Source organism: Pinus tabuliformis, chromosome J (genome assembly GCF_031772625.1).
Source record: "Pinus tabuliformis cultivar Carrire ecotype Pingquan chromosome J, CPIR1, whole genome shotgun sequence".
NCBI classification, from domain to species: Eukaryota; Viridiplantae; Streptophyta; class Pinopsida; order Pinales; family Pinaceae; genus Pinus; species Pinus tabuliformis.
In genome coordinates, this window is record NC_142295.1 from 454,152,640 (window position 1) to 454,164,411 (window position 11,772).

An 11,772-nucleotide genomic window follows, 5' to 3' on the forward strand; every position below is an offset into this window, starting at 1 on the left:
ACCAGAATATGACCGTTGGGGTTGATTTGACAAGGATATTGTCGTTAAAAGGATCAAGGGAAATGCATTTAAGAAGCATATCTGGGCACATCTACCACCAAATTCACATTTATGAGGAGGATCTGGAGGGGATTGAGTGGTTTGAATTTGAAAAGGGTTATAAATATGGCACCCCACTCCACATTCAAACACTTTTTTTATTTATAATTAGCTATGTGATTTTGCACCTAAGTGTGAGCCGAGCATTCTGCTAAATTTCTAGTTGGAGTTGGAAGAATATTGAGTAGGAGTTTCTAAGTCGAGGGCTATAATCCATCATGACCACTCCATAGTCAACGCATACTACTACACCAAGATCACCAAGAACTAAGCCTACTACCGCAGCAGAAGCGACCAAGAAGCAGAAGAAGACCCGAAGGACCCCGGTTAGGCAATCACTGAGGAAAATCCCCACATAACAATGGAGTAAGGAGAGAATGGATAAACATAAGAAACTAATGGAGCCCCAAGATCTGGATGAGGAAGAAATAGGCAGAAGAATTAAGGATATCAGCGTAGATGAGGTGGAACCAATCTCCAGGTTACCATCCTATATGTCATCGAGGAAGCCAACTTCAAAGGTGGCAAAGGACCCAGATTCTATCAAATACAAGATATTTACACCCCTGTTACCAAAGGAATTGTTGACTGAGGGAGAGTTGTTGGCCAGGATGCCACAACTAAGTATGGAGGAATGGGATTTCAATGATCACAACAAGTATCCCCAATTCGAGCCTAGCAAGTACCTCTAATCTGTTTATTACAAAGAAGATGGAGTGACAAGGGTTGAGCCAATGAAGTGGGTAGTTGATATTTAGTGTGTTGGGTTGTTGAATATGCTTTATGTTCCACACTTTGGATGCAACAACATAAACACAATTTGTGTGTGCCAACTATTGGCGTTGGTACATGATGGTTATTTGTGGCTTGGGACCCCAATCCTGATTAACGATATGTTAATACAGAGGATTAATGTGCTTCCTTACCAAGTAGCGAACCCTGACGATGCATTTTTCAGGAAGTCTTATGAGAAAAAGTTAGTCGATTAGATGAAGAATGACTTCGACTTAGTCAAGAAGTCTCGTGGCTATATGATTATTTCTATTAATGATGAGGCTTTGCATTTTTCCACATCCATTTTGGCTGGTAAGATCATGAGGAAGTGTTGGGCGGACGAAATGTCAGCCCTAGTTGTATCCTTGGTCATGCAGTGCAGCAAGGGGGTCCAGTTTAACTGGGTTAGATATCTATGTCATGATTTTTTGGATGACTGTCGAGAAGCATAGGAAGAAGGGAATCCATTCCACTACGCATAGCTATTACTCTTAATCGCATCAGTAGCATGGAGAACACCAAAGGATTCGTAGTTCCCCACTGTGGACCCCAATGTGTGTGAAGCTGCGAAGTTTGCCTCGTTGTGGTCATCTAGGGAATCAACCTAGGTTATGGAGAAAAAAATGTTCTAGGTTCTATTTGAGATGGATCTGCGCACAATCATCATCCAAAGGCCGCAACTATCACCTGTATTATTTCAACAATATAGAGACATTGCCGACTTTAAAATAGATTTTCACAGTGTCTTTATATGTGCCAAGAAAGATTTGGAGAAGGTATGGTATGAGCTACCATACTTAGTTTCTGAAGAGAACATCCTGATGGTCATCAACAAGTGGTCGAGTAATTGGCTCACCCCAGCTGGAACAAAGATAGAGGAGGGTACAAGTATGACATAGCAAGCTAGCGACAAAAGAGAAGGTGCCTCAAAAGGTCACAATTGAACTTGAAAAAACACTGCATAGGAAACCGAGTGCGAAGTTGACAAGGAGACCAATGAGGGTGATCGGGGTGGTGAATACCCTTTTGTGTACATGGAGGACATTGAATCCCCATTTATAATAAGGAAACAACAGAAGAAGAGTGTTGGCGGTGTGCGAAATAAGTAGAAGTCTGACAGATTTGTTGGTGTAGAGCCGATGGTCCTCACTAAGGGGGATATCGATGAGATAGGAGGAAAATCTGGGCTGTGACAGAGGACTTCTGGGGAAATATTGAAGACTAGTACAAAGAGGTGTAGATAGAGGTCAACAGGGCCTCAAGAAGCTGGAAGTTCAGGCAAGCTCGATTCAAGTGAGCATGACTCAGGTGAGTGTGGGTCAAGCGAGCCTGTCAAATTTTGGAACCACTACCGAAATCGCATCCGAGCTCCGAGCAATGCAACTACTAGGGAGATCTCTCCATTTTGAGATATCCGAAGAATGGGAGTGCACACAATACTAGAAAGATCTAAGTCTCAACCTTGCAACATTCCTCATTTATGCATTACATGATTTACACCAGGGAGTCTTTGACGAATTGAAGATCCAGGAGAAGCGAGATTTATTGGTCATCAAAGAACTGAAAAATGACACCCAATAGATGTTCAAAGAAATGAATAAAGTGACACAGGATTGCAATGAGGCAGTTGTGTGCATTCAGCAACTAGAAAAGGCCGAAGTTGGAGCCTACAATGCCCCGAAAGTTCGAGAGCAGCGCGAAGCTGCCATAAAAGCTGATCTGGCACAGATTGCGACTGTAGTCAAGGACTGTAGTCAACATTTTGAAGATACAATGAAAGTGTGGGCCTCGTTGTAGGAGGATCCACATGTGCAAAAGATCAAAGTAGAAATCAGAGACAAGTAACAACAATTCAATGAGATTAAAGCAACGATGCAAACCTTAGCACCTGTACAATAGTTCGCTCATCTTCAAAAAGGAACACTTCTGCAGGGATAGATTAATGAGCTACGAAGGAAGGCACATATCATCGCTGCGTAGACGCAACTTTGGGTAGATGAGGCCTACTAGCTCTCACACGAAGTAGAGGGAAAATTGAAGAGCATGCAGCAAACATAGAGGACAATCGGCCTTGCAGCAGAAGGGCTGACAATAGAGAAGCTCGTGGACAAAGTTCGACAGGACACAGAGAAATGCACTTCATCCATTGAAGTCTACATAAAGAGACCTAAAATCCAAGTTTGAGGGCGTACCAGCTGAGTGACTCGAGGACGAGTCACATCATTGTGTTGGGGACCTATTGGGTATGGGTCCCCCAAGTCTAAGTTTTGTCTGAGTCATGTAAAGACTCCACATTTAAGGAGAGAAGTGCGATTAGTGCAAGGTTATAAGAGTCAAAGGGGCTTTAGGGTGTGTCAAAGCCCCTTCTTTTGTAAAGGGATGGAATTATCTAGAGTATTTTGAGCTCCACCCATGGTTTGCAGACCATGGTATTATAAGGGTAAAATAATATATAAAGGGATGTTTTAGCAAGTCTAAGCAATGAATCAAGTCATGAGATGATATGTTTTTGGGTTTGTAATTAGAATGTATTTCTGTATTCGGGCAAAGGGGAAGGCTCCTGCAGCTATGTGCATGAAGACCTTGGTAAGTCTACAGCTGTGTGCACAGGCCCCTGCAGCTGTGTGCATAGGGTCAGAAAGATTGTATCTAGGAAGACTTGAACTAATAAAGAAGAATTTGAGACAGATCTGTGTATTTTCTTATGTTCACATAGTTTCTGTGTTTTAGCCTATTTATGGTTCATTTTGTACATTTCTTCTGCAATTGCATCGCAAAGGTTCAAATATTGTTTTATATGATGAATAATACATGTTAGACTAGTTACGCACAACTCGTAAGTCTATTAAGTAGGAAAACACTTTATGATGGTAACAATAAGGTTAACGGTTCATGAAGGTCAGATTAAGCCCTAAATTGATAAAAACCTTACAACCACACTGCATAGTCCCTATGGATGCGAAAACCTGGTTCTAGCATCCCCCAATATCACCTCAGGTGAGATTGTGGTCTCCGCGAGCACATCGTTGCCGAAAGGGATGGTAGTATAGGGTTTTGTTTGTTAGCGCACCTAACTTTGAACCTAGGTCTAAGTCCCTCAAGCCAACACTTTCATTTTCCATGTCTAAGAGTAGGAAACGTCAACTATAGAATCATTCACTTCCTTTCCTCCGAAGGATTCTATCCGCCGGGAAAATATTTGATTACAAAGGAAGTGAATTATTGAGCATAAAGCGAGGGTTGGGTTCCAGGCGTGGAGAACTAACTGTGTTGTTCATTATTCTAAGCAAGTTCAAGCCAAAATCCACACTGTAAGAGCATAACAAGTTCCCAAATCCACACCGTAAGAGTGCAGCAAGTTTGAGTCACGTGCTCCAATTGTGAAATTTATTCCAACGAAGAATTGAAGGCTCAAACATACTGTAATATGTGAATTTACAGATGTGAGGTAGTTATCTAAGGACTCTCCCTCTATTTTTTAGCCCAGTCGATAGGGAAATGGACTGCATAAGAGTTGATACTAAGCTTTGGAAGCAATGTTAATATGCAAGCTTGCATATTGTTAAAAAAGAGGAATATTTCAATATAAGTATCTCAAAGATCTAATTTCGAAGATCCATTGACAGTGTGAGGAGTGCTAAATCTTTCAATCTTCTAGCTCACTTCACTTATTCTACAACAGTCCAAGCAGCAACTCTAGAAGTATGCTCTTAACTGGACAATTTTTGAACCATTTTTTCTCTTGTTAATCTCACAGTTAGCATTTTCTTGTGACTAAAGAAATCTGACTTCTATTCGATTCATATGGAGACTTTTATGAGATGGATTGAGTGATATTTTGCCTTCGTATCAGGTAAGGAAGGTAGATTTTATTAGTAAGCATCCAAACATTGTTAATGGTTGTTTGGAAAAAATCAAGCAGAATTTAAGGTGAATTGCTTTGATGGGATTTATAAATTGTGGAATTGAATAATTCTTCTATGTAAATAGTAGTGCAATTCTAGTTGAAGCTTTCAATTCTTGAGATTGAGAAATGGCTTGAATTAATAATGTATTAGAGTTACTGAGTACTTTGATGCATTCCATTGTTGGTGGGATGGTAAACATCTGTAAAGACACTCTCTCTGACATTGTGACTTGCCTACAAAATGCACAAGAAAACATTGAATTTTTGTAGTTGGAGTCTCAACTTCAACAAGATGAGCTACAACAACATAAGCATCATGACACCCATCAGTAGCCAGTAAGTGTTCAAATCAGTAACATTGAGATAGACTCCCATCGCAAACAAAAAATGGAAAATGTAGTACCCATTTCAGGAGCAGATGTGAAAAAATATGTAGAGGTTCAGTCTACACATCCCAAGCCAATTATTAGACCTTAGGAAGATCTTTTCCATAACAAGCACAGAACCGGTCTTGGATAAGACAAGGAATTGTCCTCTCATATTCCAAACTATTCCAATTCATTCAATTTCAAAGTGTTGGGTTTCTTCATGGTGGTTCACCTTCCCCTGTTCCAAATTTTTCTCCTCCACATTCACAGCCAAAAGTTGTTCAACTCCAACATTGTGACCGAGTTGGCCATATGAAAGATCATTGCTTTTATCTTCATCCATGTGAGCATTGTCATAAAACCACTCATTCTTCAAACAAATGCTTAGAAAACAAGCCTCCTGCAAGAAAAAATATTCATCTTGGATGGATCGCTTCTTGGCAATGGGCTTCAAAAACCAAGAAGATATTTCAGTCATATGTCAAAACTTGTTCTAGAGTATTGAACAGTCTTGCAGTTGAGTTTTCTCCATCTTCTCACCTTGTATCTGACACAAGGTAAGTGATGGTCATATACAAGGTTCAAAGCCATATCAAGCGAGCCTAAGCCACAACCTGCCATACTAGATTCAAAGTTGTATCCAAAGATAGAGATGCCCCTGAGCATGCCTTTAGTTGATGGTCATCCTTAAGCCATTTATGCAGGGTTGAGACCTCCCTTTTCAGGTTGAGCTTCTCCCTCTTCAGAGAATTGGGGACACTTCCTCTAGTAGAATAATTTAGCTTCTTGCCAGTTTTGGAAGAGTTATAGGAATTTCATTAAGCATTCCAGAGTTGGTGGTCATCCATAAACCATCATAGGTTGAGACCTCCCTTTTCAGGTTTAGGTTTTCCCTTTTTTACGCAGGTTGCAAACCTCCCTTTTCTAGGTTGAAGGTATCCTCTTCAAAGCATTAGGAGCACTTCCTCTAGCAAAATACTTCAACTTCTAGGCAGTTTTGGAAGAGTTTCGAGAACTGCACTAAGTGTTCCAGTGTTGGTGGTCATCCTTAAACCATGCCCTTATACCAACATTTGAGAGAGCACATTCAGCCTAGTGATGCCATGCATTTTTGCACATTTTGTATTACTACTCTCTTATTGGACCCATACATGCCCCTTCGAATTAAGGGGGGAATGTTGGACACCTAATCCTCTAAGGGTTGATGTGGAAGCTGAACAGTCAAAGGGAGTCCAAGAGACCACATGGAATATGAAACCAAGGGTCACTAGACTTGTATAAATATGTATATCATGTGAATAATGAAATGCGTTCAAGGTTGATCTATCATATCTTTTGTCCATTGCATGTGTCTTTAACATATTTGAAATGATCATTTATATTCTTAGTGCAAACAATATTTACATGGAGAAACACATACATTGATTTATACACATTGATATGGTGTATCATTAATATCATTTATTCATATTTTAATGGAACAATGTTCATTCTTGTAGATTTGTTGCCTATTGCATGTAGGTTTATGGAGTTCTTTTGGCATGAAACTCAGGATTATTTTATTGTACATTTGAAGCGCTCTGCCAAAAATGGTATTTCATCATTATTCAATTTCTATTGAAAGCATATAACCAATGATGTCATTCTACTTGAACAAAGACTAGTTGGTCACTACCACTCCTTTCCATTTATGTCAAAGGGGGAGGTAAGCAGAGGGATGAGGCAGATGGAGGCTAAATAAGAGTTCTTTTTTTTTTTTTTTTTTGTCAGGGTAAGGAATTATTGTGTTTCCATCAATGCCAAAGGGGGATAATGTTGATAATGTTGGCATTGATGTTAAATTATCGTGTTAAGGTCATTGATCTAATTGATTGGTGTTGATGGGTTAAGATTAATTTATGTTAAAAAATTGCTTGGAATGTAAAGGATGAAACTGATGTGAAGTGAAAAAGCTAAACATTGTTAAATATGTTGATTGAATTGGATAATGGCACATGACATCTTGAGTCATAAGCTGGACCATGTATGCTTTTATTAAAGCCTCAAAGGGATTAACATGTAGCTGTTACAAATCTGGAAAATGTAGGAAACACAAATCTAAAAAGTTTCAAGGTTTGTCTTATGCAATCATTGTTGTTGGTCCATTTTATTGAAGCTCTATTTTATATTGAAAAATTCTGATTTTCAGTTTTGAAAATGAAGAGGTAGACTGTGAACACCCTTAGAAGACCAAGAGATAACTCCTCATTTTGTATTCCTGCATAGAATACAAACAATCAATAAATTATGTTTATAAAAGTTACATTGGTGAATGAAAAAAAAAATCTTTTGGAGGTGAAAGTTTTTGTATGAGAGGGTTCATGCGCAATAATATGATTAGGAGAAGAAGAGAAAAGTAGCAGAAAAGGAACATCACTGAAGAAGAGAAGAAGTGAAGATGAGCAACAAACTTGAGGGCAGAAATTTATATTAGGTAACGAGAAAACTTGACTTTTCTTTGTGATTGGGAGATTGCATCTCCTTTCAAGTTGTATTTTGATAAATAACTTGAGGTAGGAGCCTCATATGGGTTGTAGCCTACATAAAACATTGTGGAATTTGGAGCTTCCTTGAGGTAGCAACCTCTTGTAGGTTGGAGCCTTGAAAATTTTGATGTAATTGGGAAGTAGGAGTTTTCCTTGACATCACTTTCAGCCAAAAATTAGTGGTTTTCTCCCTTATGGGTTTCCATTGATATTTGGTGTCTTCATGCGTTGTTTCTTGAATTTTGTGTGAATTCTCTTGAATTATAAATAAGTGTATCTGCAAATGTCTCTCTATCTAGTAATTGCAAAAGGAAACCATTAATATATGAGAATATACATCAGTCATTAGCTACATAAGACGAAATTTAAGTTGAGCAAAACTTGAAGTTTTAAAATTACCGATTCACCCCCCCCCAAGTAATTTCCAAACATATATCATCTTCGGGAAGAAGTACTTGTCTAAAATATATTATGACAGAAAGGCCAAGAAATTCTATGATTTGAAGATGGGTTCCATGATAGATGAAGAGTATATGGCCAAGTTTCTAGAGTTGTTGAGTTATGTGCCCTACATCAAGGATGAGAAGACAAAGGTCCAAAGGTTCATCAATGGATTACCTTTCGCATTTAAAGATTGGATTGAGTATGATGAGCCTTGGTCATTGGAGGAATTCATCGGAAAGATGAAGCATTATTATGAGCAATCAAAGCGTAAGTATAAGACTAAGCGGGATTGGAAAGGTAATGAGAAGACTAAAGGAAAGTGGGATAAGAAATGAGGAAGGCTTCAGGATGCACGTGACAAGGAGAATGTAGCATTGTACAAGTAGTTCAATGTAGTTGACATAGGACATGTATTTCAGCCTAAGGAGAAGAATAAGGATGATGGTAGGAATCCTTTGAGGTGTTGGACTTGTGGTGGAGATAATCACATAAGTGAGTGCCCATCGCACTGTGGTGACAGGCCTTAGATTTACAATGCTCATGAGACACAAATATTTGGAGATGTTGGTCAGAGTATCCCTTAGATTTATGTAGTAGTGGATAACACGCAAGTTGATCATCAGGAATCCATTATCGAGATGGAAGATAAGATTCATGATCAAATTGTTTTCATTTTGATTGATCCTGGATCTAACTATAGTTATATCAGTCCTGACCTGGTGGATAAGTGTTGCTTTAATAATGAAGTGCATGCGGAATCTTGGTTGGTGCAGTTGGCTACAAGGACTAAGAGGATAGTTCATCATTGGGTGAGATATTATGCATTTGAGATGAATGGAATGCCTACATCATCACATTTAAATGTGCTTCTATTGGGATCATATAGTATGTTTTTGGGCATGGATTAGTTGTTTATTCATAAGAATAAGGTGGACTGCTATGATAAGGCTATCGAGTGTTTGGATGATGATGGGGAAGGAGAGTCTTGTAGGGAAACAAGAAGCCTACATTAGTGAGAATGGTTACAACTATACAGGGAAAGCACAGTTGTAGGAAAGGATGTGTGTTGTTTGTAGTTCATATTTCCAGTGACAAAGGAAAGGTTTTTGAGGATGATGAAGTTATGAAGGTATCTTGTTTTGTAGTAGTTTTAGGATACGTTTCCTACAGAGATTCCAGATTTTCCTCCTCATAGAGAGGTGGACTTTTCTATTGAGTTGAAGTCAAGAGAAACATCAGCATCTAAGGCACCTTACAAGATGAGCACTCCAGAATTGGTGGAGTTGAAGTTGCAGCTTAAGGAAATGATTGATAAAGGATACCTAAGGCCAAGTTTGTCGCCTTGCGGTGCACCAATATTTTTTTTTAAAGAATAAGGGTGATACTCTTAGATAATGCATTGATTATAGGAAGTTGAATAAAGTGGCCATCAAGAACAGTTATCCATTGCCATGGATTGATGATTTGTTTGATTAGTTGAATGGAGTAGCCATGTTATCAAAGATTGATATGAGATCGGGATATCATCAGGGGTGCATCAAACAAGAGAACATCTACAAGACTACATTCCATACAAGGTATGGGCATTATGAGTTTGTGGTGGTTCCTTTTGGTCTTACTAATGCTCCAGCTAACTTCATGTGTTTGATTAACAATGTGTTGCATCCTTATCTGGAGAAGTTTGTGATAGTGTTTATTGATGATATATTGATATACTCCAAGAATCGGGAACAACGTATAGAACACCTAGCAGCATGTTGAGATTGTTGAGATAACGTCGATTGTATGCCATGCTCAGCAAGTGAAATTTCTTTCAGTCTCATATTCACCTCTTGGGACATGTTATTTCCAAGGAGGGGATATCAGTGGACTTGGAAAATATTAAAGTTATCGAGTGATAAAATCCTAGGAATGTGGAGGAGGTCATATCATTCATGGGAATAGAAAGTTATTACAAGTGGTTCATCAGGAACTTCTCACAGATTGGATATCCTATTACATCTTTGCAGAGGAAAGGAAATAAGTTTGAATAGACTAAGGAGTGTGCAACTAGTTTCGAGTAGTTGAAGAATTTGCATACAAGTGCTTTGTTTTGAAGATTGCAGATCTTGATAAGGAGTTTGTGGTTTGTATAGATGCTTGCAAGGAAGGACTTGGTGGAGTCTTGATGAATGAAGGGCAGGTGGTATGCTAAGTCAAGGAATTGAATGAGCATGAGAAGAACTATGTGACTCATGATCTTGAGTTGGAATCTATCATTCATGCATTGAATATGTGGAGACATTATCTCCTTGGTAGGAGGTTTGTCTTGATGAGTGATCATAGTGGGTTGAGGTAGTTTTTTTACCAACCCAATCTAAATGCTAGGAAAGAAAGATGGTTGGCTACCCTCAGTGAGTTTGATTTTGAGATCAGGTATATCAAGGGCAAGGAGAATAGGGTTGCAAATGATCTCAGTAGGAGAGTGCAAGTGAATCTCATTTCAGTTGTGATCTCTTATGGGATAGATTTATAGGAGTGAATCTTGCATGTAGGGCAGCATGATGAGAGGTACTAGAAATTAAATCAAAAATTGCAACAACATAGTCAAGGTGATAGGGATGAGGAGTATCACCTCATGGAATATGTCTTGGTCAGATTTAGGAACAACATTTATGTGCCAAATAGGAGTGTGTAGAATTCCTACAGAAACTCCGATAGATCTAGAATTCTAGTTAAATTAAACACAAGTAATTTGCTGATATTCAAAAGAGGAGAGAAAGAATTTGCTCCATAAAATAAATTTATTAAATTAATGAAAAATAGTAATACATGAGAAACCAAACCTCTAATCCCAAAGGGAGGTGGTTATCTAAAAATTGCCGAATCTAGAAAACTAGGCAAAACTAGTAAAAAACTAGAAAAGGCTAAGAAAAGCTAAAGGGAGGCCTAAAATAGCAACAATGACTCAAGACAGCCTATGCCAACTATCAACCACGAGCAAAGCATGAGGATGGGTGCATTTCCCAAGGAAGGCAACTTTAAAACATGCTAAAATGGTCTGGGGGACCAAATCCCTTGATTTAAGGGGGAATCTTCATGTGGGGCGCCAATCCTCAAATAACTCAAGTGGATGAGGTGTGGTTAGGTGTGAACATGCACTTAGATGTATAAATGGTGTAGGAAAGTGGTTGGACCAATATTTCCATAATATTAGGCCTTTAAAGGCAAGAAAAAGGGAAAGTTGGTCCACCGAGCTAGTTTACCAAAAACCAAGTGTGAACATGATTTTTAGTGCATGTGGCTAAGTCAAGGATACTTAGGCTAAAAAATAAATGTTGATATTAGGATTATATTCCAACACCCCCCCTTCATCCTAGCTCACTTATCTAAACTGACTCTTGGCTAAGATGCCATGTTAGGTACTCAGGTACAATAAATAAAAGATCCTCATAAAATGAAGAAATAGGGAAAACCTCGTGGGAAACACGCCCCCCCCCCCCCCCCCCCCCCCCCCCCAAAAAAAAAAAAAAAACAAGAAAAAAGGGCTAAGTGTCCAAAAGGGCCTACTCAACTGTCTCCACCACTATAAGCATAACTTCAATTCTGAAAATTTCTTTTCAGTGAAAGACTTGGTGAAGATGTCTACAACTTGCTGATCAGTGGGGCAGTACTG